The sequence below is a fragment of the Mus caroli genome, chromosome 7 (genome assembly GCF_900094665.2).
Source record: "Mus caroli chromosome 7, CAROLI_EIJ_v1.1, whole genome shotgun sequence".
Lineage (NCBI taxonomy): Eukaryota > Metazoa > Chordata > Mammalia > Rodentia > Muridae > Mus > Mus caroli.
Window position 1 is genome coordinate 104,636,733 of NC_034576.1, and position 14,477 is coordinate 104,651,209.

Sequence of the window (14,477 nt, forward strand, 5' to 3'; positions counted from 1 at the left end):
GCCTGCCTCTGCCTCCCAAGTGCTGGGATTAAAGGCATGCGCTACCACCGCCCAGCTAAAGTCTGTCTTTTCCAAAGAAAACAGATGATTTTAATTTATCAATTTAGGTATTAAATCTGGCAAGAATCAATGATTCCTATTCAGTGGTCTCTCCTGTGTCCTTCCCCTTTGCACTATAATTTTATACTCCTATGCTGAGCTCAGCATTTGAACCAGCCAGTGAAATGCTGATCAAATGAAGAAAACGGAAGAAAGTGCTCTAGCACTGAGCTATATTTCCAGCCTGGCAAAGAGAAGCTTTACAGGATGGCTTGCTCTCTTGCTGTCTGCCAATGCCATGAGAACTGTCTGGAGTGCTGGGGAGATGTGAGACGTATGCCTGTGGCAGAGGTCACTGAAAATGAGGCAATGACTTGAGCTGAGGCCAGCTTCAACTAGTTCACAGTCAGCTAACTCCCAATGTCAAGACTGGTAGGTCACCTAATCCACAAATGAACTCAGCCAGGATAAGAACCGTCCAGGTACCTCAGAGTCATCAAAGGAAGAATAAATACTTATTGCTTGAAGCCATTGTGGGTTTGGATAGTTTGGTTCACTACACAGCAACAGCTAACTGACCCATTCCTCATTTGCACTTTGGACACAACTTTATTATCATCTACTGTGATAATAAATACTTGTGAAATGATGAATCCTACCTGAAGAGCTATTGTATGGAAGTAGCCATATTGTTAGTACTTTACTCTCTGTGTTAGGGGGCCCTGCACATGCCAGGACAAGTACTCTAGGAATTGAGTTACACCTTCAGTCCTCCGACTTAATTTCTTTATTATTTATTTAGTTTCTGTTTTCTTCCTGTAAACTTCAAGATAGGGACAGAAAGTTAGACTTGTGTTTTGATAAATACTCTACACGGAACTTGACAAAGACTGGGTACTGGCTTGATGGGTAAATGGAGTGATTAAAGAAAAAAAGGGATAGGCCGGGCAGTGGTGGCGCATGCCTGTAATCCTAGCACTTGGGAGGCAGAGACAGGTGGATTTCTGAGTTTGAGGCCAGCCAGGTTTCTACAGAGTGAGTTCCAGGACAGCCAAGAATGCACAGAGAAACCCTGTCTTGAAAAACTAAAAACTGGGGCTGGAGAGATGGCTCAGCGGTTAAGAGCACTGGCTGCTCTTCCAGAGGTCCTGAGTTCAATTCCCAGCAACCACATGGTGGCTCACAACCATCTGTAATTGGATCCAATGCCTTCTTCTGGTGTGTCTGAAACAGTGACAGTGTACTCATATACAATAAATAAATCTTTAAAAAAAAAAAAGTATCTTTTGGGCTGGCGAGATGGCTCAGTGGGTAAGAGCTTTGACTGCTCTTCCGAAGGTCCTGAGTTCAAATCCCAGAAACCACATGGTGGCTCACAACCATCTGTAATTGGATCCAATGCCTTCTTCTGGTGTGTCTGAAACAGTGACAGTGTACTCATATACAATAAATAAATCTTTAAAAAAAAAAAAGTATCTTTTGGGCTGGCGAGATGGCTCAGTGGGTAAGAGCTTTGACTGCTCTTCCGAAGGTCCTGAGTTCAAATCCCAGAAACCACATGGTGGCTCACAACAACCCGTAATGAGATCTGACACCCTCTTCTGGTGCGTCCGAAGACAGATACAGTGTACTTATGTATAATAATAAATAAATCTTTGGGCTGAAGCGAGCAGGGACTGAGCAAGCAAAGTTGACCGGAGCAAGTAGAGGGAGGTCCTAAAAATTTAATTCCCAACAACCACATGAAGGCTCACAACCATCTGCACAGCTACAGTGGACTCACATACATAAAATAAATAAAGAAATATTTAAAAAAAAAGGGGGGATAAATGAAGGCTTAAGTGTGTCAGGAAGAATAGCAGACTCCCAGGTGGGATGCCACCTTCCTCAGACCTGCGGCTGCCCTCAGGCAGGCACTTTCCCAGCCACTCTTCTGAATGAAGACTCTTCATGTGGTGTTCCTCTCACCAGCTGACTCACTGATCTGACCAATGACAGGGTTAAGGGTACACTTGTTTTGAATTGGAAGTTTTCTTTTCAAAACTTAATTTAAAAAAATGTACATGTTTCTGGCACTGGGGCACCCACTTTTAATCCCAGCACTAAGGAGGCAGTGGCAGGCAGATCTCTGAGTTTGAGGTGAGCCCAATCTATAGAGGGAGTTCTAGGAAAGCCAGGGCTACACAGACAAATCTTGTCTCAGAGAAACAAAAGCAAAACAAACCTACAGCTGCTAATATGATAGCTGACATCAAATAAAACAACAGGAAGATGTACAAGCAGACCTGGAGAGATGGCTCAGCAGTTAGGAGCACTGACTACTCTTCCAGAGGTCCTGAGTTCAATTCCCAGCTACTACATGGTGACTCATAATCATCTGTAATGGGATCCAATGGCATCTTCTGGTGTGTTTGAAGACAGCTACAGTGTATTCACATACATTAAATAGATGATATATATATATATATATATTTAAAATACATGTACAAGCAGATGCAGGAATAAAGTCTTAATTTCCACGAAGAGTTTGGTACTTCCTAGAATACATGTAAAAGACACTAGATCTTTAAAAATAAACCCTGGATATTTCTTTGTCAATCTATATATATTTTTTTGTCTTTTAAAATTCCTGTATATTCCTCTTAACTTTTTAAATAGCTAAGTGGTACATAGTATACATGATATTTTTAACTTTATTGTTCATTTAACAATATGTTGACAAAAATTCCCAGTTTGGAGAATTAGTAAGAATTTGAATCTGTTTTATTGCTAGCCAGTTTCTGGCCCCCCTCCTTTTTTTTTTTGTTTTTTGTTTTGTTTTTTTAGAGATAGTCGTTTTTCTCTGTTAGTCGTGGCTGTCCTGGAACTCACTCTGTAGATCAGGCTGGCCTCAAACTCAGAAATCTGCCTGCCTCTGCCTCCCAAGTGCTGGAATTAAAGGCATGTGCCACCACTGCCCTGAGTTTCTGCCCTTTCTTTTTAATTTTTTTATCCCCCCCCCCCGTTTCTGCCCTTTCTTAAGCATGTTTTGACAGAAGGCTTGGAACAATGGTCAGATGAGGAGAACTGATAGGAGACTGACAGCCTAGCTCAAAGATGGCTGTCTCTGGGTTGCGGGGGGGGGGGGGATCAAAGAATGCCATAAAAAACTGGCTACACAGCTAACATTTTCTGGAAGATTCTATCTCCAGGCACTAAAGAAAAGCCCAAGGACAACTTGGCTCCTGCCTGTGGACTCTTCTCTCTTATCCGCACTAATTCGGCAATCAGCCAAATCTGACAACTCACTGCCAGCTCCCCACACTCTCATGGGCCTGCCTCTCTGAAAGTTTCCCTTGCCAGGCTCATCTGCTTGGAATGGCGTAGTTTCTTTCAACTTTCCCTTTGTTATTCATACTTTGGGAGCTAGCTCCAGTTTGAACTTTTCTGAGAAATGGTTCCTCATCCCCAAATCTGGATCTATAATCTTTCTACTTGGCTCTCATCATACACTATCTATCCTTCTTGCCATGGTAGCGCTGAGAACACTCTATCTGTTCATAGTCTACCTGACCAAAAACTCCAGCAGGTCAGGAACCATGTTTGTCTCATGGTTGGATGTCATAGTTCACTCATCACCCAACTGCTACAACCGAATAAATGACAGAGAGGGACATGAGGCACTATACTGGAGAGGCCTGACCCAGTCATTTCTGAAGAAGTGACCGAGAGACCCGGAGGATATAGGCAAAAGGTGCAATAACAGGAGGAAAAGATGAGCATCTCAGAGGCTTGGGATGTACCTGAGAGTCGGAAGATACTTAGCACGTATGGGTTGGTTTTCACCACCCACTACCCACAAAAAAAGACAAGCATGTCTTAAAAGGTGTGGGCAAAGGCCATGTCTCCGTGGTGACTGTTCTAGTGTGTGCTCAGAAATTTGGAAGACCTTAAAAGTGATATAAACTAGAATGGAAAAAAGGAGTGTGTATAGTTAGAGTGCAGGCTGGAGAGGTGGCAGAGGCCACCCTGACATGCTTCTTTATTCTAAAAGCAGAAGGAAGCTATAGGGTATATATTGAATTTCAGGTAAGGAGAGTGAAAGAACAGATTTTCATTTTAAAAAATTATTTTGGTTGAAGTATGCGAAGTATCTGGAAGGGTAAGGAGGAAGGACAGGATGGTAGCTAGGACTGAATACAAATTATTTACAGTTAGGAGTCAGAGGCAGGATGAGCACAAATTTGAAGACAGCCTGGATATAAAAGACCATGTCTTTAAAAGAAAAACAAAACAAAACAAAACAAAACAAAACAAAACAGTGGGAGATGGAGAGATGGCTCAGCCAAGATCACTTGGTGCTCTTGCAGAGGGCCTGAGTTCAATTCCCACATTGGTGAGTTTGAGGTCAGCCTGGTCTACAGAGGAAGTTCCAGGGCTACACAGAGAAACCCTGTCTCAAAAAAGGAGGAGGAAGAGGAGTAGGAGGAGGAGGAGGAAGAAGAAGAGACAACATTTAGGTGTGGTGATGTATATCTTTAATCCCAGTACCGGTGAATGGATCTCTGTGAGTGTTTTGGTTTTTCGAGACAGGGTTTCTCTATGTAGCCCTGGCTGTCCTGGAACTCACTCTGTAGACCAGGCTGGCCTCGAACTCAGAAATTTGCCTGCCTCTGCCTCCCAAGTGCTGGTATTAAAAGCATGCACCACCACTGCCATGTGTTTTTTTTTTTGTTTGTTTGTTTGTTTTGTTTTTAAAACAAACATGAGGCCTAACATGAGGTGAGGTCGCCACCTTTGGAGGCGAGGGAGTGAGGGAAGGTAGATTGGATCAAGACATGTGAATGTGTGAAATTCACAATAAGAAAAAAGACATTTAGGTATTAAATGGATTACATTAGAAATGGAAGGGTTGGGGGCTGGTGAGATGGCTCAGTGGGTAAGAGCACCCGACTGCTCTTCCGAAGGTCCAGAGTTCAAATCCCAGCAACCACGTGGTGGCTCACAACCATCCGCAACGAGATCTGGCACCCTCTTCTGGAGTGTCTGAAGACAGCTACAGTGTACTTACATATAATAAATAAATAAATCTTAAAAAAAAAAAAATGGAAGGGTTATTAAGGGTAATACTTGGGGACTTGACTTGGATACATTGTGGGAATACTGGGTGAGACCCAGGCTTGGTAGAGAGGATTGGAGTGTACAGAGGAATACTGAACTTGACATGTCTCAAATATATCCTGGAGGAGATGTCAAGGACAGGATTGGTTATACAGATCTGGAATTTAAGAGAAGGCTTGGCTGGAGACATGCAGGTGGCAAATAAAGGTGTGGCTGTGGATGAGTCCTCAGAGGAGGGTATAGTGAGGTTGGAACACAAGACAGCACAGAAAAACTTTAAAATAGTAAGTGTACCAAGGGCAGTTTCAGATCTCAGGTTTCCTGGCAGCTGTTTCATATTTTGTTTAAACATGTCTGATTCCTATTTCTTTCAGTTTCCTTTCTTCATTAATAATTTCAAGGATGGATTTGGAACTGATTCATGTTGAAGTGTAAAGAACTCAGGACAGTCATACAGGTTCATTTTCCCTTGGACAGTTTAACAGAATCCCTGGGATGCAGCCAATTCAAGCTAGATGGAAATGGTTTGATCTTAAAGAAGTGTAATCTACTTCTAGTGTTGTCAATAGTGGCCTTGGGCAAGTCACTTATCTCTGGGTTTCAGTTTTTCGATCTGTGAAATAGAGATAAATATCACTGATTCATAGAGTTGTTTTAAAAGAAAAAGAGAGGCTGTAAAAAAAAAAAACCTTGGTAAGTTACTAAATGTGCTCAATCTTTTTTTGAGAAATGTGGAAGAAATGAAGATCTAAATTCTAGCTTCCAGAAGCTTGTCAGGCTTAGGATAAGGCTTAGGTGTAGGAAGAAGAGGCTAATTTACAGACGGCACACATATATGTGTGGATACGAGGAATCTGATGGTTCCCTGAAAAGGGTCTTCTTGCTTGGAAGAGTAAAAAAGCCCCGTGTCATTTTCTACATCTCCAGAAACCAAGGACTGCGAATTACTCTGATGTGTCATGACAAGCAAGTCCTAGTTCTTCCGAGGAAAACCATGCCCGAGGGCGTTTCTGATTTCCCCGTGTCTGGGACTTGAGGCACCCGTACTAGGAAAGCGCCATTCTTGTGCTAAGGCGCTCCTAAGCACCGCCAAAATATGTATGGGTATGATAACCATAGTCCCGCAGTTTATTTGAGTGTTGTGTTCACTCGTGAAGAGGAACGAGGGTTTGGGGAGAATCTCAGGTCCCCGTTTGGGAAAGTTCTTATTCTTTTTGTGGAGTTCCTCCCCTTTCAGAGAGCTCTGGCGTCCTAGAAGTTTTCCCGTTCTCCCGCCCAACTCACCCGCAGCCGCTTACCCTCCGGCTTCAGCGTCTCACTACCTGAAGAGTTACTCAGCGCAACCCCATAGCAACTACCTTAGTCACCACGCCCTAGACGGCTCAGTTGAACGTGCTCGTGGTGCGGCCCGGAACTTGTAGTTCACCAGGGCTGGACGTCGAAGCCGCGGGGTTTGCTGGGATTTGTAGTTCAAGGGGGAGTCCGGGATCCGGAAGTAGTATCACTCCCCATTTCCCTTTACAGTGGCCCTTGTACTTCCTTTTCCCGGGTCCGCTAGAGTGCCCGGCAAACAACAGCCCGCTGGGGCCAATGAGAGGGCGGCGAGAGGGGGCGGGATCATAGTTTAAACTAATTGTGTCTTCACCGTGCGAGAAACAAGTTGAGGTGAGGTGTGGTCCGGCGGGCTCGTGGCGGAGCGGCGCGCGGCCAGGTAACCGGCGCGGGCCCTTGGCTGGCGTGCGGCCTGGGTGCTCTCAGGGGACGGCTAGGCCCAGAGGGGGTGTGCTGACCACGCCGATGCGAGAGAAAGGTCTCCGTAACCGAGGGGGAAAGGAGAACCTACAGGGGGCCAGGTTTGTGGGAGCCGGCAATGTTCGAGGGGGTGGGTCTGTTTGGGGGCTTGCTAGTGGGATTGTGGCAGAGGATCGCAGGGCGTCATGGGGGTTGTGACAATTCAAAGGATTGCACCTAAGGGTGCTGTTGCGCCAGGTGCTTGTTTATTGTTAATGATAGCGGCAGTGGCATCTTCTTAGCTTCCAGTGTTTCTGGTTTTTTGCTTGTATATAAGGATCATCTTTCTAAAATTTTTTTTAATAACCTTGTACATGTTTTATAGGTGGGGACCCAGAGCTTTATGTTTTACCTTAGTAAGGGTTGGAGTTGGTTCGAGTTTTGTTATATCTGGGGGTGTTGAGCGCTGAACATAAATGATGGGAAGGGATTGTGTTGGGATGCACTTTGTATGTAAGCTATGAACTTACCAGCCTTACCTACGTCATGGGTGTGAGAGGCAAATCAGATAATACTGCTTTTGCAAGCCCCATTCAAGAGTACAAATGTAAGATATTGTTGTTGTTGGGTTTGTTTGTTTGTTTGTTTTCTAGACAAGGTTTCTCTTTTTAGTCTTGAATGTCCTGGAACTCTGTGGGCCAGGCTGGCCATGCCTTGGTACAAGTGCTGGGATCAAAGGTGTGCAGAGCCATGCCTGGCTGGGTAACCTCTTTTGCTTACTTCCGAGGCCACACTTGTCATCTGTTTTATTAGAATCTTTTCCCGTATTTGTCTGCCCTTCTAGGTAGTGAATATATATTTGTCCTGATGGCTACTCAAGATTTGGGTATGTCATGGTCATTACTGTATGTCTTGGAATGTTGCATTTTCTTGGGCTTAGGGCAGTAGAAGCCTAGCTTACTCATTTCCTCATTTGCGGTCCTCCACTGTCCCTATGACACTGAGACATAGGTAGGTTCCTGGTCCAGATCACATCCTATGTAGTATATGTGGGCTGGTTGGAGAGTGTGGGGTCTCCTTGGTCTAGGGCAATCAAGCATGAGGGGTCTAATTTCTAGGGCCACCGGCTGGGCTGTTTCATCTGCTTTGTCAAGTTGCCATCTGAGATGCAGTCTTTTTCGTTTTGATGCCCTGGACAGTGGATAATAGACAACTGTTAAGGCCCCCATAGGGCCCTTAGTAGGGAGAGGATTTCCTTTCTTTCTTTCTTTCTTTCTTTCTTTCTTTCTTTCTTTCTTTCTTTCTTTCTTTCTTGTTTTTTTGAGACAGGGTTTCTCTGTAGCCCTGGCTGTCCTGGAACTCACTTTGTAGACCAGGCTGTCCTCGAACTCAGAAATCCGCCTGCCTCTGCCTCTCGAGTGCTGGGATTAAAGGCGTGTGCCACAATGCCCGGCCAGCTCTTTATTTTTGATAGTCTTTTCTCTGTCATCAGAAGGCCTCTCTTCCTATAAATAGCCTTGTGGATATGAGCGGTAGCAAAGGCATACAGGCTATCTGTGTAATATTAAGTCTCTTGTCTTTTCCCAACTCTTAATGCTATGGTTAGAGCTATTCAGCTTTCTGGGCTGATGTTTCAACCTGGAGTGGCTCTGCCTATATGATCTCAGTGTTTGAGACCACTGCTGCTGCAGCATACCTCTGTCCCTCCTGAATGAAGCTAGTACCATTGCTGAGCCATGTTATCTCTGCATCCATCAAAGGGGTGTCTTGAAGATCTGGTCTGGATATGGGCCAGAATGTCCAAGCAGTCATGCAGTGGCCCGTTGAGGTCTGGGTCAGGCAGCAGGGTAGCTGGGTTTAGGGAAGTTGGGGCCTGAAAAAACCCTTCATATCCTAGGGGCGTTTAAGAGGAGAGACTGGCAATGAGTCATTCTGGAGTTGGTGAGCCATCTATCGGGGTTTGGAGGGTGCTGTTTAAATATCCCTTCGATAGCATGAAGTGTGGTGCCGGTTAGGCTCTGGCCAAATGACAGTTTGTCAGCATCCTTGACTAGGAGGGCAGTTATAGCAATGATGCATAAGCAAGGGGCCAGCCTCTGGCTACCAGGTCTGATTTCTTTGAGAAGTAGGCCACTAGATGACACCAGGGCCCAAGAGTCTAATTCAGTACCCCTTTTTACTATCCCAGATCTTTCTTCCACAAAGAGATAGGCTTAGTCACATCTGGTAACCCCAAGGATGGTGCAGAAATTAAGGCCTTCTTTAAGGCTTTCTGATGTTTCTCTGTTCACCCAAAGCTATCAGGGGGGCCCTTTGGTGGCTTCATATAGTGGCTTAGCTATTTTTTTTTTTTTTTTTTTCGAGACAGGGTTTCTCTGTATAGCTCTGGCTGTCCTGGAACTCACTTTGTAGACCAGGCTGGCCTCGAACTCAGAAATCCGCCTGCCTCTGCCTCCCGAGTGCTGGGATTAAAGGCGTGGGCCACCACACCCGGCAGCTATTTTTGTAAAACTGCTACCCATAGTCTGCAGAATCCAGCAGACCCCAAGAATTTCCTTAACTGGTGGGGAGTCTTGGGTTCCCTTCAGACATTCTTGTTTTGTCTCTGCTGTAAAAGAGTTAGGGTGCTGGGTTCTGTACTCAGGGCCTCATGGTGGGCCTCATCAAAGATGGTAGGCGAGATTTTAAATCCTTGGGGCAGATGGGTCCAAGTCAGCTGTCTGCTCATCCTGAGCTCTGGATCGTGCCATTCAAAGGCAAAGGTCTTGGGTACCAAGGGTAAGCTGAAGAAAGCATTCTTTAAATCCAGCACTGTATATCATTGGCACTCAGGAGGAAGAACACTCAAGAGGGTGTAGGGATTAGGGACTGTTGGGTAGATATGCATAACCCGCTTGTTTACCTCTCTCAAGTCTTGTACCAGTTTATAATCATTAGTTCCAGGCTTCTTGATTGGCAGGAGGGGAGTGTTCAGGCTAATTGAGATAGTCTCAGGATCCCCGAATTTAATAGTCTCTTGATATGGGAGGTTTATACCTTCCCTGGCCATCAGGGGCATGGGGTACTGTTGGAACTGTACAGGCTCTACCCCCTGTTTGAGCTCAGTCCAAATTGGGGTCTGATGATTAGCTGTACCGACTCCTGTCTCTGCCCCAGCATTGGGGAAGCGATCTAACCAAGTAGTAACTCATCCTTGGAGGTGGGGAAGACCTAGAAACCCAACCGGTACTGTTCAGCCAGAGCGGTGGTTAGGACGTGAGTAGGCTTCCCTCTGAATCTAATAGTTTGGCTCCCTCTGGGGAGAAATGTAGTTGTGCCCTCATTTTTGTCAACATATCTCTCCCCAAGAAGGTTAGGAGCATTTGTGTAAACAAGTACCCTGCCCACTCCTGAGTCCACTGTTCTTCATGTAGTTCATGAGTATTGTTGAACTCCTGTTGCCCTTGGACTCAGGGTTTCTTTGAAGAGACTTTACCTTCAGGCAAGACAGAACGTTGAGCTCCACTATCTACAAAGAAACTGGTGGGTTCCCCTCCACTTTAAGGCTCCCCTGGGCTGGGGAGGGGGTCTTAACCTCCTCCCCCTGTTCTTCCTCTCTGTTTTCATCTTCTAAGACCATTGTTTGAATAGGCTTCTTTTTCTTGGGGCATTCCCTGGCCCAGTGGCCCAGGGGCCCTTACAATAAGCCCGTTGGTTCTTACCTCCTTCTCTGGAAGCCATCTGTTTCAGGCTTCTCCTACAGCCTTCTGGTGGCTGTGGTTGCCAACAGGATCTTTGCCAGGTTGAGAGTCTGTTGCTTCTGCTCTTTCACCTGTCGTTCCTCCATTTGTTTTTCTGTTTTTATCTGTTAACACGTTCTCTGCCACTATCAGTAAGTCTCTCAGACCTTTTTCTCCTAACCTTTTTGGAGCTTTCTCTTGTTATCTGGTCCTGCCTGGTTAATAAAGGCAAGAGCTGCCACTGCTTTTGCTTCTGGTGATTCAGGATCCATGGGGGTGTATTGTTGGGATGCCTCCATGACCCTCTTCTCATTATCATCCTGACTAATGTCATATACTTTGGTCAGATTAGTGGGCCATCATGCAGCTGCCTTGAGACCTGTCAACAGAGCCTTTTCCTTTTCCTTCCTTCCTCCTTCTCTCTCTCTCTCTCTTTCTTTCTTTTTTTTGTTTTTTTGTTTTTTTGTTTTGAGACAGGGTTTCTCTGTGTACCCCTGACTGTCCTGGAACTCACTCTGTAGACCAGGCTGGCCTCAAATTCAGAAATCCACCTGCTTCTGCCTCCCTAGTGCCTGGATTAAAGGCATGCGCCACCACTGCCTGGCTCTCCCCTTACTTTCAACAGTGTTAAAATCCCAATGGGGTGGGTTAAGGGAAAGTCATTATCAATAGCTACTTGGTTATTGGTGGATTCCTCCACAGGGTCAGGAACCAGTTTCCTGGGCTCTGTCTGGATTCTGTCCCTCTTCTGTGGTAAAGAGAACCTGCACAAGCTGTAGGCAATCATCCCAAGTGGGCTGGTAGGTGGAGAGGACTCTGTCTCCAAGGGTTAATTAAGTTCTGGGGGTTGTCTGAAAAGGAGAGTTCCCAGGCTTCCGGTTAAGCAGGTCACCAGTGATGAAGGGCTTAGAGGGATGAGCTTGGTTTCCTTGATCATCATTCACTGATTCTGCAGTGTGCAAGGGCAAGATAACAGACTCAGGCTCCAGGCAGCCCCTGATGGCTTTGTGTTCCTGCATCAGGTCCCACCTTTGCTGTCTACAGCGGGGCTCCCTCTGAGGGGTTCAAGAAGGTGGAGGTAGAAAGATAATATTCTTCCTTGGAGGACCAGGTAGAGGGATGGTCCAGTGTCTCTTTGTATCCTTGGGCTTTTTGCTAGCCAAGGCAAAAACGTCTGCCTGTTGTCTAGGGAGAAAAAGTTTAAGCCAAGAGGGCCAGTCCTGTAGGAGGTCTTACCAGACCACCATAAGGTATTTGGTCTGGGTGGCCAGGTTTGGGTTTAAAAATGACTTTCTTGGGGCTGGGGAGATGACTCAGGCTCTTCCAGAGGCCCTGAGTTCAATTCCCAGCAACCACATGGTGGCTCACAACTATCTGTAATGGGGTCTGATGCCCTCTTCTGGTGTGTCTGAAGGGAGCAATGGTGATATACTCATATAAATAAAATAAGTAAATAAATCTTGAAAAAAATGACTTTCTTGATCCCATGGACCATTCCCAGGTCAAAGTGTCTCCACCCTCCCCGCCCCCCTGCCGGGGCCAGCTAGTGTTAAAGGTGGGTCATCCTGGCTTGAAAAATATGGTTAGTTTATCTTTCCCAATGGTGACAGAGATTGTGTCCCCTAGTTTTAACATCCTTAAAGTGGCTAGGAAACAATTTTAGTGGAGTTGAAGGCACTTGTCCTATGTTAGCATCCGTCAGAGTCAAAGTCACCCTGTAATGAGAAACTCAAGGGTAGACAATTAGTCCTGAAAGTGAGGACAACAACCAAAACACAAGAAAAAAAAAATGCTCTCTGTCAAGAGGGAATGAGAAATAACCAGAAGGTGGCACCCATGGCTCTCTGAGCCCAGCATCCAATCCTAGATTGAGACAGCTAAGTCTACTGATTGGGGTCTGGAGTGTCTTCCAGCTCCGTGTGGTTGCGGCCGCCCAGTGCATCAGCTTCAGCTCCCTCTGATCACAGTTACAGAATAAAAAGCCAATTCTCAAGTCTGACAGATATGGCACCTCTCAGTTTACATACAAACAACAACACAGACTGCATCGCTGACACCCTAACCCAAAGTTACCTCAGTGCTTCCTGGAACCAAAGTTCGCAGTGCTGTCTAGAGACCTGGAACAGAACAGAATTACACACTGACAGACATAGACCATAGTGCTGTGCAGACACCTGGAACCAAAGCTACCTGGATGCCACCTGGAACTAAAGTTACCACAGTGCTGTGCAGACACAAACAGAATTTCTGTAGTGGTACACAAACCTGTGAACAGAAATTACCAGTATCAAGACCCTTTGGGTCTTTAGTTCTGGAAGTCATGGAGGCTTTCCTGGCCAACACACCAAAATGTTGTGCCTGTTTTCAAGACCCCAGACCCATCAAGGAGCTGATTCTGATGCAATTGCACAAGGGTCTCTTTTATTCAAGCTCAAGCTCAGGCCTACTCACCTCTGACCCTGATGTAGCAGGATAGGCAGGTGAAACGGCTCCCGTCCTGGAGTCCTCGAACAAGGTTTTATAGGTAAGTAAGCCAGTAAGCAGGGGGTGCCTGGCAAGCCTCTAACTGAATGACTGTTGTAAGCTGACAGGTGGGTGCTGAGACAATCAGACTAACCTTCATTGCCTATTGCTAGGAAGTATCTAGGGCATGGACCAGAAAGGTACTTGGGTGCAGTTTAGATTCTGCTACAGGCTTGTTTCTTTTTAAGATGGAGGCTGGTCCCAAGGAGGAGTAGGTTTGGCCTCTCAGTGTGTGCTAGGCAAGCAGAATAGTCCATTTTTTGGTGATGGTATTTGGTTTTTTTCCTGTTTGTTTGTTTGTTTGTTTGTTTGTTTTTTCGAGACAAGAGTTTCTCTGTATAGCCCTGGCTGTCCTGGCACTCACTTTGTAGACCAGGCTGGCCTCGAACTCAGAAATCTGCCTGCCTCTGCCTCCCAAGTGCTAGGATTAAAGGCATGTGCTGCCACTGCCCAGCGATGGTATTTGTTTTAATTTCAGCATAATATTATCCTTTTTTGGTGGGGGTGGAAGTATGAAACTGCCTCCTGAAAACATAATTTACCAACTTGATTTAATCCATATTTATATCTTTTTTTCCCTTTTTTTTTTTTTTTTTTTGTGGCTTAGTCTTTTGTTTCCAAAGTTCTGGGTTTGTCAAGTCTTACTACTCTCTCAACTCTGTTATGGGGAGGAAGCTTTGCTGGTAAGGAAGGGAGTAGGGAGACTTTCTGCGCTGTGGATATCTTAACTGTGTCTGTGTATGGTGCGGATTCAGGCACAGGAATAGGTATATGTGTTCTGTTCCTGTGTGGTATTTTTCTCCGTTAGAGGAAGAAGCACAAAGGACTCTTTTGTTGGTCCAAGTTCAAGCACATGATGACTAATTGTAAGGTCTGAATGCCAGTCTTACTCTCTCAGAGTGAGATTTTACCTGATGGCTCACTAAGAAGCATTTCCTTTTGGAAGATGTACTTATCTATCTATCTAATGTATGTGAGCACGCACCAGAGGAGGGCGTCGGCTCCCATCACAGATGGTTGTGAGCTACTATGTGGCTGCTGGGAATTGAACTCTGGAAGAACAGTCAGTGCTCTTACCTGCTGAGCCATCTCTCCAGCCCTGGAAGTTTATTTTTATTTGTGAGATTTGGAAGTGGGATGAATGCCTTGAACTAAGAATTGTAGAATTGTTGGGATGCAGACACAGCCCTACCCCGGATGCCTAAACAGAACTGAGCAAGGGCTGTTTTGATATTTGTGTGTAATTGATAAGAACAGATGGCCAGAAGGTCCTGAGGTCATTGATTTTTACCTATTATACACCAAGCTTATCAAGAAGTGGATCCTGAGCGTTGGAATTAAAGGCATGTTCAGCTTGGGCTTTTT

The 14,477-nt window shown here is 45.5% G+C and overlaps 2 protein-coding genes across 7 annotated transcripts in view; one reads left to right on the top strand and one right to left on the bottom strand.

The window, feature by feature from the left end:
* Positions 1–6,560, bottom strand: part of LOC110297466 (leucine-rich repeat-containing protein 51) — a 23,084-nt gene extending 16,524 nt beyond the window's left edge. For 2 of the 6 annotated variants that reach the window (XM_021166231.1, XM_021166228.1), the window contains exon 1: positions 6,438–6,526. The gene's annotated coding sequence lies outside the window, so the exon portion shown is untranslated. Of the gene's footprint in view, positions 1–6,423 lie in introns of all 6 variants that reach the window. The other 4 variants (XM_021166233.1, XM_021166232.2, XM_021166230.2 and 1 more) reach the window with 4 other exon arrangements.
* A 164-nt stretch (positions 6,561–6,724) lies between these two features.
* Positions 6,725–14,477, top strand: part of Numa1 (nuclear mitotic apparatus protein 1) — a 76,099-nt gene continuing 68,346 nt past the window's right edge. Inside the window, exon 1 of the mRNA XM_021166222.2 lies at positions 6,725–6,850. The gene's annotated coding sequence lies outside the window, so the exon portion shown is untranslated. The remainder of the gene's footprint in view (positions 6,851–14,477) is intronic.